The 27,711-nt window shown below is 36.3% G+C and overlaps 2 long non-coding RNA genes across 4 annotated transcripts in view; one reads left to right on the forward strand and one right to left on the reverse strand.

Annotated features, from left to right (window-relative positions):
* The first annotated feature begins 570 nt into the window (after nucleotides 1-570).
* On the forward strand, nucleotides 571-27,677 carry LOC110744015. 3 transcript variants are annotated; one of them, XR_004185940.1, is made up of 3 exons: nucleotides 571-603; nucleotides 8,802-8,871; nucleotides 26,591-27,677. It is a non-coding gene; the product is annotated as an uncharacterized LOC110744015 (long non-coding RNA). The 3 variants fall into 3 exon arrangements; XR_002524021.2 differs by lacking the exon at nucleotides 571-603 and adding an exon at nucleotides 716-806; XR_004185939.1 differs by lacking the exon at nucleotides 571-603 and adding an exon at nucleotides 1,671-1,745.
* The window catches only part of LOC116276413, a 134,652-nt gene continuing 108,670 nt past the window's right edge, over nucleotides 1,730-27,711 (reverse strand). The window contains exon 3 of the long non-coding RNA XR_004185941.1: nucleotides 1,730-2,957. This is a non-coding gene — a long non-coding RNA (uncharacterized LOC116276413). The remainder of the gene's footprint in view (nucleotides 2,958-27,711) is intronic.

The following is a 27,711-nucleotide window of genomic DNA, read 5'->3' on the forward strand; positions in this document are numbered from 1 at the left end:
ATAATAAATCCCCCTTATCCATGGGAAATACATTCTAAGACCCCCCCCCATAGATGCCTGAAACTATGGCTAGTATCAAATCTTCTATATACTATGTTTTTTTCTAAGCATACCTACCTATGATAAAGTTTAATTATAAATTAGGCACAGTTAAGAGATTAACAACAATAGCTAATAATGAAAGAGAATGAACGTAACAGTATACTGTGGTAAAACATATGAATGTGGTCTCTCTCAAAATTTCTAATTGTACTGTACTCACCCTTCTTGTGATGATGTGAGATGATAAAATGCCTAATGATGAGATGAAGTGGGATAAACGACATAGGCATTGGAGTGAGGCATTAGGCTACCACTGACCTTCTGAAGATATGTCAGAAGGAGGATTATTTGCTTCAGGAGCAGACCATGTAGATGACTAATGGGTGGATAGTGTATGTAGAGTAGATACACTGGACAAAGAAATGATTCATGACCCAGGCAGGATGGATTTCATCACAGTACTCAAAATAGCTTGCAATGTAATACTTAGAAACTGTTTATTTTCAGACTGAGGTTGACTGAGGGTAACTGAAATCTTGGAAAGTGAAACTGTGGATAAAGGTGACTAATGTACTACTCCTTTAACTCTGTATGTGATTGTAAATTCTCATCATATAAAGTGCGGAGAGAAAAGGGAGCCTTGGTGTTGATCATCATAATGCATATCAATGAGGAAGTATTCAACATGCACAATGGAGTGGTGATGGACAAGGGTTGGTGAGAGGGCACCTCATAGTCTCTGCTAAGGGCATGGGGCTTTGTGGGTGAGTAAAACAGAGCCAGCAAAAGCATTCTTTACTCTCCTTACAATTGCTTGTTTTAAAAGCTTGAGCTCCAAATCACTGTGCTATTTCACATTCGGTCTTTTTTTATTTTCCTCAGGTTTTTAAAATGTGTTATTGTTGTTTCCTGAGTGCCTCCAAATGCTACTTGTGCATATTTAATACCACTCAAAAATCTCTAGATTTACTCAAATTTATCTTTATTGATCTTGCCAGTTAGTGACTGTGTAAAACAGAAAGGCGTTGACTATGTGTAAACCAATTGCAGACAATTATTTTATTTCTGACACCTTTATCTTGACGTTCAGTTCTTTAGCAGGACTTATCTACTTTGACAGCTGGGGACTCTGGGACTTCATTCTGCCAGATATAAACCTCAAGTAGATGTGAGGCTATGAAGGGAGCTGGTTGGTTTGGAAAATTGAGAACTGAAAGTTCTCAGGTAAATAGGGAGGAAGCGCTAAAATACTGCTTCTTCAGCTTCAGTCTGCTTTTGGCTAGCATTTTATCCTAGTTAACACTATAAAGAGAGGTTGGGGTTCTTCTGTTTAGTCAAGCTTTGTTTTCAAAGATCTACATTTACCACTATTTGGACAACACCTCGATCTGTGCTCTTTCTAGAGCACTGACAGTCTTATCAGACAAACAGCCTGTTCAGAGTCAGTCAACCTCATCTGGCAATTAGGCTGAAGATAAGCCATTCCTCTGTTTTGCATTTGCAGATAAAATCATGCTTCCCATTCAAGAGGTTCACTCTGGGTTTAGATGGCATTTCTGAAAACATGGCATTGACTGACATTATTGACCCTGGACTGGGAATGGAAAGATCAGAGTTCTCTGCATGGCTGAGCATCTTACTTTTCCTCGACCTTGGGAAGGCAGGCGCCTTCTCTGATAGAGATTATCTGTCAGTGAAACTAGGTGGGTAGACCTGGAGACTTCCAGCTTCCACCTCCTATTTAACTACAAATCTATACACATGTTCATTTTTTCATTTTATTTTATTTTCTAGTCATGAAGGCAATTTTATGTTTCAAAATAAGAATCCATTTCCAGAGGAATAATTTGTTAATTCAACTGTGCAGTTAAAAGATGAGGAAGATAGTGACTAAAGAAAATACACACACATGCGTGTGTGTACCTGCAGGCTTCCAGAACTATACTTTCTCAGAACAAATGTGTCAGAACTTGAAAGAAAATGTTATTGAATTGCCATGTCATTATCATGCTCAACATGCTCTCTCAAAAGGAAAGAAGAGAAAGTAACCATTGTTACTTATTTAATCTGTAGTATATTCTCAAAATTCTTCCCCTAATGTGTAATCTGTGTATATATCATAACTGACCTTTGTGTGTTATTTTGGTTGCTGTTCATTCTCCTGCTCCACTTTAAGCTAAGTAAAGGTAGGCAAGGAATCTCTCAAACACCATCGTATCTCTAGGGTTCTGCAGTTTCAAGTGCATGTGCTCAATAACTATATGTTGAATCAAATACAATTGAATTAAATAGAGAAATAGAGTCTATGGAATCAGGTTTTATACCCAGACTATGCAACTAGTGTTTGAAGTTAAGTGTGCTGGACTTTAACCTGTGTTCATTCCGCTAAACTGTTTTGTCTTGTAAGATTATTATTTCACACAGCCAAATAAGTGAACTTGAGGCACTTTACAAACAGAAAAGCTCTGGTTTACCCCCACTCCCCCGACCAGAAGCCCATTTTAAATCTAGCTAATACCAACAATTCTACCATGGTATGATGATTTTATCCTATGAGTGTAAGGTTCTGATTAATATGAAAAATGCTAATAACCTTGGAAGATCTCACATGCACATTATCAGATATCTATCCTTTTATTTAAATAAAACATCTTATTCCAGCAGCACATGTTCTTTTTAGAGTTTAAATACCAATCACTATGGAGAAACAGATGGAGGAATGAAAACCAGGAATCAAGGGGAATTAAGAAATGTAAAACAATCTGACACAGTTCTCACAGCGACAGCACGCTCATTTTCTCTCTCAGCACCCTGCTTCTGGTGTCACTGGTATCCGAGTCATTAGCTGGTAAAGCTTAGCACCTCATCGAGGGGTCTGCATCATTTCACTCTTCAAGACAGAAAAGTTGTCAAGACTGAAAGAAAATAGATCTCTGTTAGAAAAAAGAGGATAACTATTTTGGGATTTGGGGTTCTACCCAGCAACACCCAAGATACCACTTTTTTACCATGGAGATGAGATCATTACAAGTACACGTACAAATGCTTATGTGAAATTAAATTATTTAGAACAAAAAGAAATATGTATTTCAGAAGAAAGCATTTATGTGAAGACATATGTCTTGTTTGGCTCATTTGATTCTTTGAAATTGTTTCTTTTAAGGGAAGGAGAATGAAAAAAAATCTCTATAATTCTACAAACATAAAATTCTATGACTCAGTGATTCAGTTTCATACCGAGTATATTGCTAGCCAAAATACAAAAGCCTTTTTATTATTATTTTACTTTTTTAAAAACAGTTGTTCCCAAATGACATGAATTCATGTTGTGGTATAGAAATTTTAGCAAAACCCTAGAGGTATTCAATCGTTAACTAGATCATTGTTTGGCAAATACATTATAGAGGCCAGTCCTGCAAAACATACGGTGGTTTTCAAAGTGTAGTATGTGGTTCATACACACGAAAATCACCTAGGCTGTTTGTTAAAAAGTAGTAACTAAAATCTCTAGTGATTACTTTTAGTAATTTGCATTTTAAACCATTTAACAGGGGAATTCTTATGTAGTCTGAAACTAAGAAGTACTAATAAAGAGAACTGGATCTAATATCATGAAGTCCAATTTTAGACCCTATTTTATCTTCCTTTATGTTAGTTTATAAAAATGTTCTGTTTGCTCAAAAGAAAATGGATGGGATAGTAGATCATCTAGAGTTCCTGAGTTAGGAGCACCAGAAACAAATTCTGCTAAAAAGTGATAATAGAATCAAAGAGAAAATAGTACAAAATCTAGCCTTTGGAAGCACATGACCTGCAGTCACTCTTCTGAACTTAGGCAGTATAGGCTATCTTTTGAGGACATTTCTGCCGGGATAATTCAGTTCTAGTTAACTTCAGTTTCCTAGATTAAAATTCAAAAGTTTTAGAGAAAAACGCATTCAGGTTGGAAAGAAAAAAGTAAAACTATCTCTATTCACAGATAAAATTATATATATGTGTATGTGTGTATACATGTATATACATGTGTTATATACACACATATATATATAATCCACAAGAATGCTACTAGAGCTAACAAAGAAGTAAGCAAAGTTGCAGGGCACAGGACCCACATACAAAATAATTGTGTTTCTGTATATCACCAATGAACAATCCAAAAAGAAAATTTAAAAAGTAATTTTTAATTTTACTTACAATAGAATCTTTAAAATTTTAAAGATTATTTAAATTTAGATTTATTTATGAATAAATCTAAACAGGGAAGTGAAAAATCTTGTACACTGAAAACTGTAAAATATTGTTGAAAGAAATTAAGGAAGATCTTAAGAAATGGAAAGACACCCCACATTCATGGATAGGAAGACTTAACCTTGTTAAGATGTGAATATTATTCAAAGCAACCTGCAGATTTGACACAATTTCTATTAGAATTCCAACAGTTTTTTCCACCAGGATTCATAGCATCATGATTCACAATAGCCAAAAGGTAGAAACTACCCAAGTGTTCATCAACAAATAAATAGATAAATGAAATGTGCTATATACACACTATGGAATATTATTCAGCCATAAGAAGAAATAACATTTTTATATAGGTTACAACATTCATGAACCCTGAAGACATTGTGCTAAGTGAAATAAGCTAGATGCAAAAGGATGAATATTGTATGATTCCACTTATATAAGGTACCTAGAGTAGACAAATTTCATAGAGACAGAAAGTAGAATAGAGGTTACCAGCATCTGGAGACAGTGAGGAATGGAGAGTTATTGTTTAATGAATAAAGGGTTTATGTTAGGGATGATAAACATGTTTTGATTATAGATACTGGCAATGGTTACCCAACACTGTAAATGTATTTAATACCACTAAATCAAACATTTATAAATAGTTAACATGATAAATATGTTATACATATTTTACCACAGTGAAAAAAGAAAGGGAAAATGCCTTAAGATCAAGAGCGCTAGCATCAGCTTAGACTTGGATCATATCTATGGCCACTCCTTGCCTGGGAACAGTGTTTGTTGGGTGGGAGTTAGGATTTGGGGATGGGAGTAAACTTGATGGGTGGCCCCATTCAGGCTGCCAAAATGGTGAAAAATTGTTTCCCCCAAAGAAAAATCAAGAGAAAAGTGAGGAAACAAAAGCAAATGTTTACTGCAGAGTTATTTGAATGGAGATTATTTCTTAGTATCCAGACACTACTAATCTCTCAAATTCTCAAGTGCATTAACAAAAGAATGAGTCAGCTGACCCCAGCAAATATAATCTGTATTTGCTGATTTAAAATATCACTTGCCCTTGGCAATTTGACACGGGCCTCATTAAGTCACCTAGAGTGAGGGTCTTCTTACAGAAGGAATAAAAACCTGCTGTCCCCAAAATGAGTGATTTCTGAAAAATTTTATTTGAATTTGTTTAACGGAAACAGACACTATCCATTACACTTTAGGCCTCACAACCCCTCTGAGATCTTATACTTGACTCAACTCATTCATTGGTGTGATCTACTTGGTCTACGTAGATTTTTAAGTAGCAACCCTGGGCTTACGGTGACTTGGCAAGCACGTGTGAGAAAGATCATGTTGTCTTAAGCAACTTTGATTCCAAGAGAAGGAGAGTAATATGAGTGCTCCAGTCCAGTCACCTGATGAGAGATTCCTGAAGGGTGAACTTGCATCTTCAAAGCATTAGAGGTAGAAGGAAGATGGGCAGAAGGATGTCCCAGAATCACCTCAGGTACTGTTCTCTGCCTGTCACACTTTCCAGGTCTTCTCTCAGCTCTTCTCTCACTTATTTTCTCCATAGCACTTATTACTCCTTTCAGTGGTATGTATTTATTTCATTACGGTTTTTTTCCTCACATAGGATGTGCCTAGAATAAGAGGAATTTTTTTCCACTGCTCTACTTGAAGTATCTAATACAGTTTAGGCACACTTAGCTAGCACAAAATAGGTGGACTATAAATATTTGGCGAAAGAATAAATTCAAATCCGTATTCTTAAAAATCAACCTTCTTAAACTACCTCCAACACCTCCCTCCTCCACAAAATGAAAAATATGTTAGAGTCAGAGGGTTTCATATGGTACTATCTACTGCCTTCTATTATAGCAGATGAACAGATACAACAAAAAATGTTATGTTTGTTCACTTAGATGTCTTTCCACTGAATTCTCAACTCTTCAAAAACAGGGAGTGTGAAAACTCAGTGAATATGTATGGAAGGGATGAAATAAAGCATGATTTGGGAAGTGAACTCTAAGAGTAAACAATAAAAAATAAACTTCAGGTAGAATGTAATGCTTTTCTTCTCTTGCTATCCATTAAATTCAAGAGAGTACATTGGTCCTGATTTGTTGCCCTAGTTATTTAAGCTTTTTGCTTCCAGCAGAGGATATCTAGATTAAAAGATAAAGGTTGAGATAAAAATGGATTGTAGAATGCCAAAAATAATTGTTATTGTCTTTTCAACAGTTCCAGTATAGTAGGATCTAAATTAATCCTGGATTGCTAATATTTATTGTCAGTCATATAAGAGATAACACAAAGGCCATATTAAAATTTTTGATCTTTATAAACTTGCCTCCAAAGTTCAAGTAAGTTCGAGAATATATGGATAAAAGAAACACAAGCACATTTTTAAAAATGTTATTAAGAAAGCTGACTTTTCCCTAAGTTTCACGAGGAATAAGTTTATCATTCAGCAAACATAGAAAATAAATGTGTATGTATTCATCAACATATATATGTGTATAGAGTTTAATATTTTCCACATTATTTAATATTTATATATTTTAATATATTTTAATATATTTAGTATTAATTATTAAATTCCTGTTTTCTCATTTTATTAAATATTCTTTAAAATTACAATTACTGTTTATTATTTCAATATTTGCATTATTCATTTATTCAGTCCCTTATTGTAGGGCTTTTACAACCTAATAGACTGCAAGAAACGTCCAGTAATCTCTACCTTTATTCGCGTTCCCCACCATTTTTCAATGTGACTTTGAAGCTTCTCTTATCAAAAGATGCAAACTATTTCCCCACTCGTCTTTGATTAACAGAATGTGGTGGTAGTGACTGCATCAGATCTGAGCCTACACACCCAGAAGCCTTGCAGACTTCTACTTCCTGCCTAGGAATCCTGACAAGCCACTACCTAAGCAAATGTGAGCTACACTTTTGGTGATGGTTACATGGGATTAGACGAGAGACATGGGGCCCAGATTCCTGACTGCCCCATGTGACAGCTGACAAACACCCAGGAGCAGGGCTGCCCAGCTAAGGTCTGCTGACTGCAGGTGAATGAACAAGCCCAGCCAGATAGAGAAGAAACAGTCAGCTGGGCCATAAACAACGTTTTGTAATAATCGTTTATTTATATGGTTTATATTTTGTTTTACTCTCATTTTTTAATGGGAATAGGACTTTTTTTATTGTGGTAAAATGTACATAATGAAAATTTACCATTTTAACTATTTTAGCTGTATAATTCAGTGGCATTCAATGTTGTGCAATGCTCACAACTATTTCCAATTCTTTTCATTATTCCAAACAGAAACTCTATGTCATTAAGCAATAACTTTTGATTCTTCCCATCCCCAGCTCCTGGTAATCTCGATTCTACTTTCTGCCTATATGAATTTGCCTATTTTAGATATCTCACAAAAGTAGAATCATACAATATTTGTTCTTTTGTATTTGATTTACTTTACTTGGCATATTTTCAAGGTTCATCATGTTGTATAATGTATTAGACTTTTATTTCTACTTATGGCTGAATAACATCCTATGGTAGATAAATAGATATAAAATATGGTAAATATATGTATATATAAAATTTATCTCTTCATTTGCTAATGGACCCTTGAGTACCTTTTGCCTACTGTGAATAACACTGCTATGAACACTGGTATAGAACTACCTGAGTGTCTACTCAATTACTTTGGGTATATACGTAGAGGTTGAATTGCTGGGTCAAATAGTTATTCTATGTTGAACATTTCGAAGATTGCCAAAATTTTCCAGAGTCTGCATCATTTTATGTTCTCACCAGCAGTTCACAAAGATAACATTTTCTCCACATCCTTGCCAACACCTGTAATTTTCTATTTGTTTGATACTAGTCATGCTAGCGAGTGTGAAGTGGTGGTATCTCACTGTGGCTTTGATTTGCATTTTTCCAATGACTAATGATGTTGAACACTTTTTTTTCATGTGATTATTGATCATTTGTATATCTTCTTTGGAAAAACTGTCTATTCAAGTCTTTTGCTCACTTTTTAATTGAGTCATTTCTTTTGTTATTGAGTTGTAGGAATTCTGTACATATTCTGGATATGAATTTCTTTTTAGATATATGTTTTTTCTGTCATTCTGTTGGTTTTCTTGATAGTGTTCTATCATTACCAAGTGTCAATGCTAATTTTTAAAAATTTTGATGAAATCTAATTTATTCATTTTTAAATTACTTGTAGTTTTATTACCATACTTAGAGACCATCACCAAATCTAAGGTCATGGCGATTTTTTCTTAGCTTTCTTGTAAAAATATTGTAGTTTTAACTTTAAATTCAGTTATGTAACTCTTCTAAACAATTTTTGCAAAGCGTGCATTCCTTAGTGTGTTTGGCCACTAAAGTTTCTGTTCTATTATATTTGTGATCAGCCTGACAAGCAGTTCTTTAGATGTCTAACTCCAAAATGAGAAAGAACATTAAAAAGACGCTGTCTCCTTAAATCTGACAGATACTTCTCAGGAATTCTGCTTCAGCTGAGAGGAGCAAAACAAAGGCAAGCATTTGGGCAGGTTCCTCAGGTAAGTGGTGCCAGACCAACCTAAACACACAACTCCAAATGTTTAGAGGAGAAGGTCTCCACTGCCTGTCCTGGCACCAGACAGCGACTCCAAAATATGGGATGCTAACCCCACAACCTTGAAGGGGCTAAGAAATGGGAGATGATAGTGGGTTCTAGCATGAGCACACTGGTCCCTTACATGTGATCAGCAGCCTTTCCCTCCATTGAGCACTGCTCTGGCTGCTATAAGTATTAGATCAGGTTCCAGAACTCCAGTGAAATTGATCCAAATCACTCTTTTCAGCTTAGTGATTTATTTGGGGGAGGAATCAATTTCTCCATTGCATCATAAATTTTCTACTCTGCTATTGTGTGACATTATTCCTCTCACATTTTTAAATTAAACATTTTGAGATAACTGTTGATTCACATGAAGTTGAAAGAAATAATACAGAGAAATCCCATGTATTTATTTATCCAGTTTCAACTTCTGGTAGCATGTTGTAAAACTGTAGTGCAAAATTACAAGTGGAATATTGGCATTGGTACAGTCAAGATGCAGAACATTTCCATAATACAAGAATTACTCATGTGGTCTTCAAATAGCCACATCTACTTCCCTTTAGCTCTCAACCCTTCTGAAACCCCTGGTAATTACTATTCTGTTCTCCATTTCTATAATTTTGTCATTTCATCATTTGACCATTATTCCACAATTTTCTCAACCTCAAAATAAGAATAATATTACTTACTTCCCAGTGTAACTTCACATAATGTACTTCAAATTTATTTGAGTACTTATCTTGCACATATTAAGTACTCCAATAAATGTTAGCTGTAATTATTGATGCCATTATTACTATAGTCAGAAACATAGCCTTAGGGTATCAATACCAGGGATAAAGTATTGTCATTGGAAAAAAGTTAAAGAATATGTATTTGGCTTTAACTTTTTCTTAACTAACTAGAAGGTATCCTCCATTATGTCATAATATTTCTAAATCTTACTTTCTCCACATTTAGAATGGAAATAAGAAAGTTATTTTACATTCAATGTTTTTGTGGTGATTAAATGTACAATGTTTATATAGGTTGAACCAGTCAGCTTTCTTTCCCCTTTTATTATTCACTGACAATGTATGAGAGTTAAAGGTTAAATCTATTGTCAACCTACAAGGTTAAATCTATTGTCAACCTACAATGTACCCATTAGCAGAGGTACACAGGGAAGAACGTACTATACAACTCTTTAATGAAATTCTTACCCTTCTGCCTCAATGACAGAGAAGAACAATATTTTGAAAATGCTTATTCTACCTCTTCTATGCTTTTTCTGGGAAAGCAAGTTGGTACACCACCTTGGGAAGGTTATATGTTAGGTCTATTGAATTAGGCCATTCTTGCTTGCTACAAAGAAATACCTGAGACTGAGTAATTTATAAAGAAAAGAGGTTTAATTGACTCATGTTTCTGCAGGCTGTACAGTAAACATGGTGCTGGCATGTGCTTGGCTTCTGGAAGCTTTTATTCAGGGTGGAAGGCAAAGTAGGGAGAAGACACATCACATGGCAAAAGCAGGAGCAAAAGACAGTGACTTAGCGGGGAGGTGCAACACACATTTGTTTAAATGACCAGGTCTCATGTGAACTCTCATGATCCAAATCCTCATGATCCAAATACCTCTCACTAGGTCTATCTCCAACATTAAGAATTGCATTTCAACATGAAATTTGAGTGGAGATAAATACACAAATGATATAATTTCATCTCTGGCCCCTCCCAGATCTCATGTTCTTCTCATGTTGAAAAATACCATCATGCCTTCCCAATAGTTCTTTAAAGTCTTAACTTGTTTTAATGTTAACTCAAAAGTCCAAAGTCTCATCTGAGATAAGGCAAGTCCCTTCCATCTATGAGCCTGTAAAACCAAAAACAAGTTCTTTACTTCTAAGATAAAATGGTGGTATAGGCAGTATAGGGTAAACATTGCCATTCCAAAAGGGAGAAGTCAGTCAAAATAAGGGGCTGCGGGCCCCACATGAGTTCAAAACCTACCATGGCAGTCATTAATCTTAAAGAGCCAAAATAATTTTCTTTGACTCTATGTCCCGCATCCAGGGCACACTGGTGCAAGGGGCAGCTCCATCCCTGTGGCTTTGCAAGGTTTAGCCCCTCTGGCTGCTCTCACAGGTTATTGAGTGCATGAGGCTTTTCCAGGTGCAAGGTGTAAGCTGCCAGTGGATCTATCATTCTGCGATTCTTTCCTACAGCTCCAATAGGCAGTACCTAGGGGGGACTCTGTGTGGGGGCTCCAAACCCACATTTTCCCTCTGCATTGTCCCATTAGAGGCTCTCTGTGTGGCTTCAGCATGCTTCTGCCTGGGCACCCAGGGTTTCTCATACATCCTCTGAAATCTAGGTCGAGGTCAAGTCTCCTTAATTCATACACTCTGCACACCCAGGCTTAATAATACAATACATGGAAGTTGCCAAGGCTTATGGCTTGAATTTTCCAAAGTGATAGCTCTAGGTGTACCTGGGCCCTTTGAGCTCCAACTGAAGCTGGAATGCCTGGGATCTCAGAAGCAGTGGTGTCCCAAGGCTGTGCAGGGCAGCAGGGGCCCTAAGCCACGCGCAGGAAACCATTCTTCCCTTCAAAGTCTCCAGGCCTGTGATGGGAGGGGCTGCTGTGAAGGTTCCTAAAATGCCTTTGAAGTCATTTCCATGATTGTCTTGGATATTAGCACTTGGCTTTCTTTTAGTTATGCAAATTTCTCTAGCAAGTGATTGTTCCACAGCATGTTTGAATTCCTTTCCCAAAAAGCTTTTTCTTTTTCTGCCACGTGGCCACAAAAAACATTTTCTTTTTCTGCCACATGGCCAGGGTGCAAACCTTCCAAACTTTTATGCTCTGCTTCCCTTTTAAATGCAACTTCCAACTTTAAGTCATTTTTCTGCTCCCGTATATGAGTGTAGCTCATTAGAAGCAGCCAGGCAACATCTTGAACTCTTTCCTGCTTAGACATTTCCTCTGCCAGATACGCTAAATAATCACTGTTTAGTTCAAACTTCCACAGATCCTCAGGGCATGAACAGAATGCAGCCAAGTTCTTTGCTAAGGCATAATAGGCATGACCTTTGCTCCAGTTCCCAATATATTTTTCATTTCCATCTGAGACCTCACTAACTATCAGCAGTTTGGTCACAACCACTTAACGAGTCTCTCAGAAGTTTCAGACTTTCCCTCATCTTTCTGTCTTCTTCTGAACCCTCCAAACTCTTCCAACCTTTGTCTTTTTCCGAGTTCCAAAATTACTTGCTCATTTTCAGAAATATTTATAGAAATGCCCCCCTCTTGGTAGCACTCTTCTTCATTAGGTTGTTCTTGCATTGCTGTAAAGAAATAACTGAGACTGGGTAATTTATAAAGAAAGAAGGTTTAATTGGTTCATGGTTCTACAGATTTTACAGGAAGCATAGTAGTGATATCTGCTGAGCTTTTGGGGTGATCTCAGAAGCTTACAATCATGGTACAAGGTGAAAGGGGAGCAGACACGTCACACAGCAAAAGCAAGAGCAAGAGGGAGAGTTGGGGGGAAAGTGCCACATACACATAAACAACAAAATCTCAGGAGAACTCACAGCAAGAGCTGGCTTAGTATGGCCCAAGCCATTTGTGAAGGATCTGCCCCTATGAACCGAACACCTCCCATTAGGCCCCAGTTCCAGAATTGAGGATTACTATTCAACATGAGATTTGAGTGAGGATGAATACACAAACTGTATCACCTATCAAAATGAAAAATCTACAAACTTGTATTTCTATGAATTCTATTTTCAGGTATTCATTATATAGACAGTTTTACAAGTGTAAAAGAGTTATATTTTATTTTATTGCTATTTGTAAGAGCTCTGTACATATTGTAGATACAAATCCCTTATCAGGTATATAATATACACATGTTTTCTCCCAATCAATGAGATAATAAACATCCTTTTAATAAAAGTTTATTTGTATAAATTTAAGGGGTACATGTGTAATTTTGTTATATGAATATATTGCATAGTGCTGAAGTCTTGACTTTTAGTGTACCCGTCACCCAAATAATGTACATTGTACTGATAAGTAATTTGTTATCTCCCTTCCTCCTTTCAAGCCCTAGCCTTCTGAGTTTCCAACGTCTATCATTCCACACTCTTTTGTCCATGTGTACACATCATTTAGCTCCTGCTTACAAGTGAGAACATGCAGAATTTGACTTTCTGTTTCTGAGTTGTTTGCCTTAAGATAATGGCTTCCAGTTCCATCCATTTTCCTGCAAAATACATTATTTCATTCTTTTATATGGCTGAATACTATTCCATTGCGTATATATACACAATATTTTCTTTATCCAGTCATCCATCAGTGGACACTTAAGTTGATTCTATATCTTTGCTATAGTGAACAGCACAGCAATAAACATACAAGAACAGGTATCTATTTTATATAATTATTTCTTTTCCTTTGAGTAGTTACCAAGTAGTGGGATTGCTGTTACATGCTACTTGTATTTTTAGTTCTTTGAGAACTCTCCATACTGTTTTCCTTAGAAGTTGCACTAATTTACATTACCACCAACCCTTTTCTTTGCAACCTCACTAAGGTTGTTTTTGACTTCTTAGTAACAGCTCTTTTCACTGGTGTAAAGTGATATCTCATTGTGGTTTCACTTTGCCTTTACATTATGATTAATGATGTTGAGAATTGTTTCATTTGCTTGTTGATCATTTGTTTTCTTTTAAAATATATATATTTATGGCCTTTGCCCACTTTTAAATGGGGCTATTTTGTTGCTGTTGTTGCTGGAGTTGTTTGAGTTCCTTGTAAATTCTAGATATTAGTCCCACATTGGATGCATAGTTTGCAAATATTTTTGCCCATTCTGCTGGCTATCTGTTCACTCTGTTCATTATTTCTTTTGCTGTACAGAAGCTTTTTAGTTTAATAAAGTCAAGTTCCATTTGTCTATTTTTGTTTTTGTTGTTTGTGCTTTTGAGGTCTTAGTCATGAATTCTTTTCTTCGATCAATATCCAGAAGAGTTTTCCCTTGGTGTTCTTCTAGTACTTTTCTAGTCTTGGGTCTCAAATTTAAGTCTTTAATACGTCTTGGGTTGGTTTTTGTGTATCGTAAAAGATAGGAGTCCATTTTTATTATTCTGCATATGGCAATCCAATTTTCCTACGATTTATTGAAAAGAATGTCCTTTCCCCAGTGTATATTTTTGTTAACTTTGTCAAAAATCAGTTGCCTGTAGATATCTGGTTTTATTTCTGGGTTCTCTATTCTGTTCCATTGATCTATGTGTCTATTTTTACACAAGTACCATGCTGTTTTGGTTACTATTCCCTTCTACTATAATTTGAAGTCAGGTAATGTGATGCCTTCAGCTTTGTTCTTTTTGCTTATGAATGCTTTGGCTCTTCAGGCTCCTTTTAGTTTTAGATAAATTTTAGAATTCTTTTCTTCTAATTCTGTAAAAACCGATGTTTGTATTTTTATATAGATGACATTGAATCTGTAGATGTTTGGGACAATATGATCATTTTAGGGTTTTTTTTAACTTTTATTTTAGGTTTGGGGGTACATGTGAAGGTTTGTTACACAGGTAAACATGTATCTCCGGGGTTTATTGCACATATTATTTTTTCACCCAGGTATTAAGTCCAATACTCATTAATTATATTTTCTGTTCCTCTTCTACCTCCCACCCTCCTCTCTCAAACAGACTCCAGTGTCTGTTGTTTCCTTCTTTGTGTTGATAAGTTCTTATCATTTCGCTCTCACTCATAAGTGAGAACATGCAGTATCTGGTTTTCTGTTCTTGCATTAGTTTGCTAAGGATAATAACCAGCAGCTCCATCCATGTTCCCACAAAAGACATGATGTCATTCTTTTTTATGGCTACATGGTATTCCATGAAGTATATGTACCACATTTTCTTTACCCAACTTGTCACTGATGAACATTTAGGTTGATTCCATGTCTTTGATAATGTAAATACTGCTGCAATGAACATTTTCACACCTGTGTCTTTATGGTAGAATGATTTATATTTCTCTGGGTATATATCCAGGACTGGGATTACTGGGTCAAATGGTAGTTCTTCTTTTAGCTCTTTGAGGAATCAATGTACTGATTTCCACAATAGTTTAAAGGATCAATATTACTAAAATAGCATATTACCCAAAATAATGTACAGATTCAATGCTATTCCTATCAAACTACCAATGATATTCTTCACAGAAGTAGAAAAAGATATTTTACAATTTACATGGAACCAAAAAAGAGCCCAAATAGCCAAGGCAGAACTAAGAAAAATAAAAAACAAAGCTGAAGGCATCCTGTTACCTGACTTCAAACTACACTACAAGGCTACAGACTACAGTAGCCAAAACAGCATGGTACTGGTATAAAAACAAGTATACAGACCAATGGAACAGAATAGAGAGTCCAGAAATAAGGTCGCATATCCACAACCATCTGATCTTTAACAAAGCTGACAAAAACAAGCAATAAGGGACTGAAATGTAAAACCCAAATATAAAAACCCTGGAAGACAACCTAGGCAATACCATCCTGGACATAGGAATTGGCAAAGATTTCACAGCAAAGACACCGAAAGCCATAGCAACAAAAGCAAAAATTGACAAGTGGAATCTAATCAAACTGAAGAGCATCTGCACAGCAAAACAAACTATCAACAGAGTACACAGACATCCTACAGAATGAGACAAAATATATGCAAGCTATGCATCTGACAAAGATCAAATATCCAGCATCTATAAGGAACTTTAACACATTTACAAGAGAAAAACAAACAACTCCATTAAAAAGCAAAGAGCATGAACAAAAATTTCTCAAAAGAAGACATACATGCGGACAACAAGCATATTTTAAAAAGCTCAGTATCAGTGATCACTAGAAAAATACAAATCAAAGCCACAATGATCATGTAACAATAGCAATTCTTCCGTTTCATAAGCATGGGATATTTTACCATTCATTTGTGTCATCTACAATTTCCTTCATCAATGTTTTGTATTTTTCCTTGTAGAGATCTTTAACCATCTTGGTTTCTAGATATTTTTGTTGTTGTTGTTGTGGTTAAAAACAGAATTATCTTCTTTATTTGATTTTAAGCTTGATAGTTTTTGGTGTATAAAAATTCTACTGATATTTGTATGTTGGTTCTATATCCTGAAAACTTACTGAATTTTTAAAATCAAATCTAAGATATTTTGGTGGAGTCTTTAGGGTTTTTTAAATGTAAGATCACATTGTCAGCAAATAGAAATCATTTGACTTTCTCTGTTTCCAATTTGGTTACCTTTTATTTCTTTCCCTTACCTGATTACTCTGGCTAGAACTTCCAGGACTATGTTGAATGGGAGTAATGAAATTGACTAAACAAGATAAGGACATCCTTATCTTGTTTTAGTTTTTAGGGGGAATTCTTTCAACTTTTACTCATTCAGTGTGATGTTGGCTGATGGTTTATTGTGTATGGCCTTTATTATGTTGAGATATGTTCCTTCTATGCCTAGAAGGCAATACCAAAAGGAACTGTAGAAATGATATAAAAACACTGAAATTTAAAAACATGCCCTGAATGACCATTGAGTCAATGATGAAATTAATATGGAACTTAAAATAATTTTTAATTATTGAATGAAATGAAAGCATAACATACCAAAATATTTAGGATACAGCAAAAGCAGTACTAAGTGAAAAGTTTATAGGATTTTGTGATGCCTACATGAAAAACACAGAAAGATTACAAATTAACAGCCTAATGTCACACCTCAAGGAACTAGAAAAACAAAAATGAATCAAATCCAAAGCTAGCAGTAGAAAAGAAATAACAAAGATCAGAGTAGAACTAAATGAAAATGAGACCAAGAAAATAATGTAAGGATTTGTGAAACCAATAGTTGGTTCTTTAAAAAGATAAACAAAATTGGCCAGGCACAGTGGCTCATGCCTGTAATCTCAGCACTTCGGAAGGCCAAAGTGAGTGGATCACAAGGTCAGGAGATCAAGACCATCCTGGCTAACATGGTGAAATCCCATCTCTACTAAAAATACAAAAAGTTAGCTGAGTGTGGTGGCGGGCGCCTGTAGTCTCAGCTACTAGGGAGGCTGAGGCAGGAGAACGGCATGAACCCGGGAGGTGGAGCTTGCAGTGAGCCGAGATCATGCCACTGCATTCCAGCCTTCGTGATAGAGCGAGACTCTATCTCAGAAAAAAAAAAAAAAAGATAAAATTGATAATTCACTAGCTGGACTAACCAAGCAAAGAAGAGAGAAGATCCAAATAAACACAATCAGAAATGAAAAAGAAAACATTACAACATATATCACAGAAATACAAAAGATTATCAGAGACTCTTATTCACAACTATACATTCACAAACTAGAAAACCTAAAAGAAATGGATAAATTCTTGGAAACATACAAATGCCAAGATTGAACCAGGAACAAATAGAAATCCTGAACAGACCAATAAATAGTATTGAGATTGAACCAGTAATAAAAATCTCCCAACAAAATAAAGCCCAGGACCAGATGTATTCACAGCATAAGTTCTATCAAATGTACAATGAAGAACTGGTACCTCCTCCTGAAACTATTTCAAAAAATTAAGGAAGAGGGAATTACCCCTAATTCATTCTAGGAAGCCAGTATCATCCAAGACAATGATATAACAACAACAACAACAAAACTGAAAATCAATATCCTTGATGAACATAGATGCAAAAATTCTCAACAAAATACTAGCAACCAAGTCCACCAGCATATCAAAAAAATCAAGATCAAACTCATGATGAAGTGGGCTCTATTCCAGGGATGAAAGGATGCTTCAACCTACAAAAATCAATAAATATGATTCATCACATAAACAGAAAATTAAAGATAAAAACTATATTATCATCTCAACAGATGCAGAAAAAGTATTTGATAAAACTCAGCATCCTTTCCTCCATGACACAAACCATTTACTTTGAACATGAATCTTTACATTTAAAGTGGGTTTCTTGTAGATCACATATAATTGGGTTGTTGTTCTTTTTTTATCCACTCTGACAATATATGTCTTTTAATTGGTGTAATGTGACCAGCCACATTTAAAGTAATTATTGATATAACTGCATTCATATCTACCATATTTGTAGCTGTTTCCCATTTGTTGCACTTTACCTTTTCCTTTATTTTTCTTTTGATCTCGCTTTAATTTAGCATTTTATATAATTCCATTTTATCTCTTCCTTCAGCATATCAGTAATGGTACTAACAAAAAACTTACTATTTTTCCTAAAGTTTCCAATATACATTTCTAACTAATCTAAATTAAACTTCAAATAACATAACATCACCTCACATGTAATGCAAGTGCTTCATAATAATATTCTCAATCCCTCCCTCCTGTCCTTTGTGAATTGCTTCATTTCTTTTACTTATTTATGTTATTATCACCTAATGCATTGTTACTATTATTGCTTTAAACAAAGTTACCTTTCATATCAATTAAAACCAAAAAATGAAATATTTTATTTTACCTTCATTTATTCTTTCTCTGATGCCCTGCCTTTCTTTATGTAAGTCCAATTTTCTGACATCATTTCTCTTCTGCTCAAAGATCTTTTATTATTATTATTATTATCATCATCATACTTTAAGTTCTAGGGTACATTGCATAACGTGCAGGTTTGTTACATAGGAACACACGTGCCATGTTGTTTACTGCACCCATCAACTCATCATTTGCATTAGGTATTTCTCCTAATGCTATCCCTCCCCTAGCCCCTTACCCCCCAGCAGGCCCCGGTGTGTGATATTCCCCTCCAAAGATCTTTTAAATGTCATGCACAGCAGATCTGCTGGTTACAAGTACACTCAGCTTTTGTCAGATAAAGTTATTATTTCTCTTTAACTTTGGAAGGATAATTTTCACTGGATATAGAACTCTAGGCTGGTGTTTTGTTTCCTTTCAACACTTTAAATATTTCACTCCACTTTGTTTTCGCTTGCATTGTTTTTGACAAAAAGTCTGCTATTCCTATTCCTATTCCTGATCAGTAGGTATTTAATTTCTCTGACTTCTTTCAAGGTGTTCTCTTTGTAAGGCCTCTGAGCCCAAGCCTGCAGGTATACATCCAGATGGCCTGAAGCAACTGAAGAATCACAAATGAAGTGAAAATGACCAGTTCCTGCCTTAACTGATGACATTAGCTTGTGAAATTCCTTCTCCCGCACAATGAAACTCAGGAAACCCCCCACCGAGCACCTTGTGACCCCCACCCTCTGCCCCTGCCCGCAAGAGAACAATCTCCTTTGACTGTAATTTTCTACTACCTACCCAAATCCTATGAAACTGCCCCACCCCAACTCTCTTTGCTGACTCTCTTTTCAGACTCAGCCCACCTGCACCCAGGTGATTAAAAAGCTTTATTGCTCACACAAAGCCTGTTGGTGGTCTCTTCACACAGACGGAATGACACTCTTGACTTTGATTTTCTGCACTATGAATATGATAAGAAGGGTACATATTTCTTGTTGGTGGTGGTGTTTGTTTCATTGCTGCTGTTGTTGCTTTTTGTATTTATTATGCTTGGGGTTCTCTAAACTTTCTGTATCTGTGATTTGGTGTCTATCATTAATTTTGGAAAGCTCCTTGTTATTTTATTGTATTGTCTTTCATTGTTGTCTTTAATTTTGGAAAGCTCTTTGCTATTATTACTTCAATGCTTGGGGTTCTCTAAACTTTTTGTATCTGTGATTTGATGTCTTTCATTAATTTTGGAAAGCTCTTTGCACTATTACTTCAAATATTTTTTTCTGTTTGATTCTGTCTTTCTTTTCTTTTTGGTATTCCAAAGTTTCTCACAGTTCTATAATCTTCTAATTATATCTCAGTCGTTTATTGGACATGTGTCTCAGGGCTGAGACCTTCCTATGTGTTTCTCAAATGGTATAGCATTTCCTCCCCTTCTTTCTAGCTGCAACATTTCCACTTTATTTCCTTGAAGCCCCCAAAACCTGTTGGCCATATTTTCCCCTTCATGTGTGAGACAGGAAGAGAAGAGTGGATTGGATTGAGAAAAATGCCTTTTCTTAAACTGCAATACATCTCTACACATTCTCTTCTCCTGGAAGGCAGCTCTTTGTTACGGAGAACACTCTGGGTGTTTCACAATTTTGATTCTTCCCCATTCTGTGCCACAGTCAGGAAAGGGTCTTTCTTGGATCTTTACTCTGAGGATATGATAGGATTCCTTGAGATAAAGCCCATGCACGTATGGGATTTCCTAAAACTGTGGTCCCCAAGAGGCTCTCCCTCTCATGCTATTACACAGTTAGCCTCCATCAGTTTGTTAAAATTGCAATTTCAGTATCTTTACAGGGTATATGGCTCCATTACATTCTGCTCCAGTGTTGCTGTATTTTTCTGATTGTACCTGTCTCTAGATTTCAGATTGCAATTTTCCCTGTGACCTCAGTTTTCTGATAAGTAGCATAAAACAAAAGTCATTTTTCAGAATTTTCAGCTTTTTCTTATTGTAGGCTTGGGAGTAAGAACTTCGAAGCTCTTACATGTTGGAGCTAAAATTGGAACTCCCATGCATGGGGTTATAATAAATAGTAATCATTCATCTTCAAAACCACTAATATCAACTTGGCCAAAAATATGCTTAAGAAAAATTTTTCTTTTTGTTAATATCAGACCCTGCAGAGTTCTTAGCTCTTTCTCATCCCTGCAGCTAAAGACATGTGGTCCTCTGTTCCTATACCAAACACTATCAGTTAAGATGGAGATTTCAGGGGCCTCGTTTTTAGGTACTACTGAAATCAATCCTTCTTTAGCTATTAGTCTGTTTTGGGCCTAATTTCCAGATTCCTAGTTCTTGGGATTGTTTTCTCCAACTGAAGAATTCTTCACCAAACAAGAGACTTGTTTTTTCATTTCCTAATCTGATGATTTCCTTTTCTGTCACCATTTTTAAGACTTAATTCTTGCCTCTAAACTCCAGCTAAGCGTTGCCTTTGGAGCCTAATCCTTGTATCTCTGGAAGTCAGTGTTTCCTACCTATACTCATACGGAAGGGAACAACTCATGGTAAACCGCAAGCACTAGTAGCATTTACAACAGTTGCTGAAGATCCTCCTTAGCTCCCAGCCTTCCATTCTGTTTCAGGTCAGCCTGCCTCCTGATGCTGGATGTTCTCCTCCTCCCTGACCTTTATAAGGGAGCGTGGAATTGAGGGCTGCACTGGAGCCTACCTCTGCTTTTATGGAACACACTGAATCTCCTAATATCAGTGTTTTCTCACTAAAAGCAAGATCTCAATTATGTAAATAGTACAGGCCTTCAAACATCTCATTCACTGGTGATTTCAGGTAGTTGGATCTAGGATACTGAGGGAGATAGAGCGTGATCAAGCTTGTTCCTTAACTGGCCAGATAGTTAATTCAGTTCAGTATCTGCTGTGCATAGACAGGTATGTATGGTTGTACATAATTCCTTATTTTTGCTCCTAAAAGTCAATCATTGTAAGTAACTAGTTATATCCATTTAGTGCTAGCACACACACTTTTAGTTATATATAGTCTTTACAAAAAGAATAAGCTGTGTTTGAATTATGCTTCAAGCACTAACTTTGTGACCTTAGCTAAATCACATAAACCCCACATATCACTTTCCTTAGTCTTAAATAAAGACAACACACAGTGAGTGCTCAGGAAATACCAACTCCTCTTTACTCCCGTACATTCTGCTCAGCCTGAATGTTGCATCTTCTGGGCCTTGCTCACTTTTGCCAATGCAGGACTTGCTACAAACACATGTGTTCATGAATGATCTGTCTTTTCAAAAACCTTCCTTATATGCCTATCACGCTGGTATTTTTTTAAGCTAGTCTATCCCTGAAAATTCACAAGCTCATACCTGCCTGTTGAAACTATGTCCTTGCTTCACATTCTAACTCAAGATCTAACTGTGATAAAATATTTTTCACTCTCACTACCCACGTTGTTTTACACATCTACACTTGTGTCTGTCAACTTTGCAAACAGAATACACTTATATGTAAACCTCTTTCACTAAACAGTGAACCTATAGAGTGCCAACTATTTATAATTAGTGTCAATGTGGAATTTTGTTCTCAACAGATACTGGGTAAATTAAATGCTTTATAAAATAATGATCACTGCAACTGAATAGCAGATAAGTCAACATTTCCTTTTAAACTGGAGTACATTTATCTCCATTACAGGGACTGTGTGGTCTAACCTTTGAAAACACTGTGCATAGCATTGAACCATGAAGTAAACATTTATTAATCAATTTTGAGGCCTTAGTGTATTTCATAATTTAAATTGGTATTCTGATCAAAAGAAAATAAGAAAATGGTGGAACAAAAGTTTTAGAGAAAAAGGGTAGGGAAAGAAGAAAGAAGGAAGTAACAAAAGGAAGATTCCTAGTCCTATAGCAACAAATATCCAGCAGGTGCTGAATTTTTTTTTTTTTTTCCAGAAAAGAAATAGAATGCTACAGCATAGTCAGTTTTGAGAAAAGGCTAACCACCACCACCAACAAAAAATCATAGGCATGCTCAGATTGCACATGCACAGAAAAATGTTGGAGAGAAACCATTGAAATAGCTCACTGGTCCTCTTGTGTTGCTGCTTATCTGATTATCTGAGGTCAAGAGAACTGAGGACAACAAAGGAAATTAGGTCTTCCATAGTTCTCATTAAATGCTGGAGGAGTCTGACTACTGCTGAGCTGAGCACTTCAGCGGCTTTGGAAAAGGAAGTGTTGTTACTTATTTCACCACCTTCATTGTGCTGGAGGAAATAAGAAATATCTCTGAGACTAATAATAACAGAAACAAATCCACAGCAGCAGAGCCCAGTTGCACTTCCTAAAGGCAGTATAAATAATTAAGTGTCTCTACAGGCAAGCCACTAGGAAAAAAGGAAAAAGAGCTGCAATTGCTGATGTGGTTTCACCCCAGTCCTGCCCATGTTTCTTAACAGGAAAGGGAGTTGTAATGCCAATAATAAAATCTTAGAGTTGGAAAGAACATTTATTCGTTCATTTACTCAGCCATTATTGGACACTTATGATAGATTAGTCGTTATGTTACCTACTGGGAACCTGGATATCACCCACTTCTATGTCTTCAGTCTTTGAGTGAAGAGCTATCTATATGGTGAGTCCAAAAGTGCACAAGAGGAAACCTGGCTTGTCCAAACCAAGGGCTATAACTTAGTTTCCTAACTCCCCAGCAAAAATAATTTCAATTAGGCTCCACTTGAACTCTTAAAAATGTGGCTTGTGAATTACTTGATGAATAAGTTTACTTTCTTGATTATATTAAGCACAAAAAGGAAGAGAAACACAATTACAATATTAAAATTGATAAAGGCATCTCACCAAGGTGCTGCTTCTGAGAACTCCATGTCTCCATTGCTTATTTGAAACCTTTATTTTGCTTGGCCTCTGGGTCCCACTGCTTCTGGATTTTACCTCTTACCTACTGACTGCTCCTTCTTTTTTTCTTTTTCTGTATGCTCGCCATTGTCCTGACCTCTTTAATTTGAATGCCTTAGGACTCAGCCCTTTGGCTTCTCTTTGCAATCAGTGCACACACCCTAGATTTACCCATCCAATGCCACAGCCTTAAATAACATCAGTACTCTTCTGATGGCTCTCAAATTAATATATTTTGCTCTAACCTCCCTCTTTAATTCTACACGTATATCAGAGTGTCTATTTGGCAGCCCCAGTGTGATGTTGCTCTAGAATCACAACCTTAACATATGTAAAACAAACTCTTCTCACCCTACCCCTCATCAAAAAAATCTATTTTTTATATACGTACCCATTCAGGAAAAGGAAACCTTCTTCTTTCATTTGCTCAGGTAAAATACTCTGAGTAACCAGTTCCTCTAATTTCTCTATTTCCTATATTCAATCCATCAGCAAATTTTACAACTGTAACTTTGAAATAGTACACACAGCATCCAATCACTTCTCTACAACTCTGTCGCTGCCGCTCTGGTCTAAGCACCATCACGTCTCACCTGGATTATTGTGACAGTCTTCTTAATGGTTTTTCTGCATTTCCTTTTCGCTCCACTGCAGTCTATGCTTCTCAGAGCAGCCTAAGTCACTCCCCTGCTCAGAATGCTCCAATGCACACTACATTCCATCAAAGCCCTAACTATTGCTAAAATAACCCATTGTCACCTTTATTCCTGCTACCTCTCAAGTCACATGCCCTATCCCCTATGCCTTCTCCAACTGTCCCTCTGATGCAGCTATCAAGTCCCATGCTGTTCCTCAAACATAGTAAGCACACCCTCTCTTAGGGTATTTGCATTATCTATTCCCACTGCATAGAGGGCTTCATTTTTAGCTATGTACCCGCATGGTTTATCTTCACAGAGATCTTGGCTAACGCTAGTACCTTTTCACTCTATGGTCCTTTCCTCTGCTTTATTTTTCTCTTTGGTACCTTTCACCGTCTGATCCATACTTTGTTTGTTTGTTTGTTTTCCCCTCAAGAACATAAGCACCATGAGAATCGGAATGTCTATTTATTTATGTTTCCGTTTACATAAGTGCATTGGCCCCAGAAATCTAGACTTCTAATTTTAGAGGCCATTTTTTCCCCTCCAGTTTCAAAAAAAATGCACTTCAAAATTGTAATACTTTGTGAAAAAAGGAAAAAGATTAAAAATTATGGGTCTAGGGTCAAGGCAATGGTGGAAGATAAAAAGGAAAGATGTTACATTCATTGGGGAAAAAGGTTGGTCTTGAAGAAGAAAACAATGGGGATGTTGAATGAAGTAAAAAAACAACATTGGCCGGGCACGGTGGCTCATGCCTCTTATTCCAGCACTTTGGGAGGCAGAGTTGGGTGGATCACAAGGTCAGGAGTTTGAGACCAGCCTGACCAACATAGTGAAACCTCGCCTCTACTGAAAATACAAAAATTAGCCAAGCATGGTGGTGCACGCCTGTAGTCCCAGCTACTCTAGGGGCTGTGCCAGGAGAATTGCTTGAACCCAGGAGGCAGAGATTGTGGTGGTGAGCTGAGATTGCACCATCTCATTCCAGCCTGAGCAGCCAAGCAAGACTCCAATTCAAAAAAAAAAAAAAGTCTAGGAAAAAAGGACACTATTCCAACATAAATGTTAATATAATTATTTCCATGAGGCAGTAATTGGAATAATCAAGGGAAATGACTCAGAATGAATGCAGTCATGCCTGTGTGACACCATGGCTCATGCTTGCAATCCCAACTATTTGAGAGGCTGATAGAGGCATTTGAGGCTGTAGTGAGCTATGATGGGACCACTGCACTCTAGCCTGAGCAACATCATGAGACTCCATCTCTTAAAAAAATAAATAAATGAAAATGACAAGGATAATTGGTTTACCACTTTTGATAAAATTCCCTGGGAATTTTCTTCTAATGACATTAAGTATACTAGAGTTACTCCTATTTGAAGGAATGATACAAAATTATTATTATTTCTAGGCAACGTGATGGGAAAACTTGAGTCATCTGAAAACTATTAGAATCAACAAAAAACATTCAAGGCAGTAGCTTTGTAAAGAATAATTACCCAGTTCATTTTCTACACTTCAGCTATAACAAGATAAAAAATTTATGAATAAAGCTTAATTCTCATAATGATAAAAACTGATTTAAAGGAATACATAGTAATGTATTTACCAAAATAATTGTTTAGGAATTATATGGGGAAAATTACAAAGAGAAATTATGGCTTGAGAAAAATCTCATTAAAAACTCATATTGTAGAAAAGAAAAACTAAATATTGATATAATATCAGATCTCCTAAGGTTAATATACACATTAATGTATTTTCCCACAATGAGTCTGTAATTACCCTAATAATGAACTTAAATACTTTAGAAATAGAAAAACTCATATCTAAATATTAGAAGTATTGAAGGCATTTGCAAGATTAGTCAACTGTTAACCATATGTCCCATGAATTGGTAGAATGAATAGCTTAACAAAAAATTATACAGGAAAAAATTGTGTAATAAAAATATCAGGGATAAATAAAAACTGAATCTTAACAACTGTACTTCAAACAAAGGAATTTTCTTCAGATAACATATTTTACTTTGAAAACAGATTATTAGTGGCCACTGATAAAGAAACAGTTTATATTTCACATATATATTAGTCATCTGTGCTACAGTAATAAGCAGTCCATAATCTCAGTGGCTTATAACAAGGGTTTTGGTATGAATGTGTGCTCCTCTAAAATTTATATTGAAATGTAATACCCAAAGGTGTGGCCTTTCAGAAGTGATTATGTCATGAGGGCTTCACCTTCACGAATGGGGTTAGCATCATTTTATAAGGGCTGTATGTTAGAGGGAGCATGCTCTTGCCTTTCAGTCCCTTCCATCACATGAGGACACATTCTTCATCCCCTTCAGAGGATGCAGCAACAATGCATTATCTTAGAAAGAGAGAGCAGCCCTCAACAGACACCATGCCTGTTGGTGCATTGATCTTGAACTTCCCAGCCTCCAGAACCATAAGTAATAAATTTCTATTGTTTATCAATTAGTCGGTCTGAAATATTTTATTACAGAAGCACAAATAAACGAAGACAACAACAAATCCTTATTTCTCATGCAGGTTGCCTGTCAGTGGCTGCAGAATGGCTGCTATGGCTCTTCTCCATGGATCCAAGTTGAATGAGCAGACCCTCTTTGGAGAATGTCATTATCTGGAGGAGAACAAGAGTCTAGTGGGAAATTCCACTGCCTCGTAAAGCTTCAGCTCGGACTAACGCAGGCCCCATCTGCTTACATTGTCAAAGCAGGTCATAAGGCAAGCCCTAACACCTGAGTCAGGGATAAGTACTCCTTCCAGGGTGAGGGCAGACACTGCAGGTCACATGGCAAAGACAGCAGATGTATAATTCTTTTACAAAGAAGATGAGGTAAAATGATTGGGGGTAACAATATAGCCTACGACCGTATGTCTATCTGTCCTGTTTAAGATGGGGGTTAAGCTCTGTCAAAACATTTCTATAAAAATTTCCAAGAAGATGAGGGTAAAACCTCTTGTAAAAACATTTAGACTAGAAAGCTTTGTTTTATTTCCATAAATTTTGGCTCTATCATTTACTATTTTTGTCACTCTGGATGTGTTACTCAAATTCTCTGAGCTTCAGTTTGCTTATCTCTAAAGCAGTGGTAAAAATGCTAGTCTTTCATGTTTGCAAAATGCCTAGAATTAAGGATATTAGTGTTTATCTCACTGCACTATTTTGAAAGAGCTGGTGTTACCCTGCCCTGGTAGCAGTTTTATGTTTCAGAGGATATTGTCTGACTGTTTGGGCTTCCCCATCCCGAGTCTCTCTTTATAGTGCCTACTTTATTTTAGGAACTACACAATATTTTCACTACACAATATTTTCATTTCTAGAAATTGTACCACTGATCTGTTCTTATAAGTGTAAATATGCAAGGGTAAAAACTGTCTATTGCTATGTTGTCTTGCAATGGGTACCTAATAAGTCACAGGTTCCAGTGTTTCTTTATGGTGAAGGCTGGCCACCTCACAACCATCCTAGCTACAACTTCAAAGACTAAAATGATTGATTACTAATAATCTGTGTTAACAAAACAAAAATAACACAGAAAATAAAACAAAACAAAATACTAAGTATTATGGCACAACCCTGCTAAAAAACCTTCAATGACACTGATTTGCTTTCTTTCTTTTTGAGACGGAGTCTCGCTCTATCGCCC

The sequence above is a fragment of the Papio anubis genome, chromosome 8 (assembly GCF_008728515.1).
Source record: "Papio anubis isolate 15944 chromosome 8, Panubis1.0, whole genome shotgun sequence".
In the NCBI taxonomy this organism is placed as follows: domain Eukaryota; kingdom Metazoa; phylum Chordata; class Mammalia; order Primates; family Cercopithecidae; genus Papio; species Papio anubis.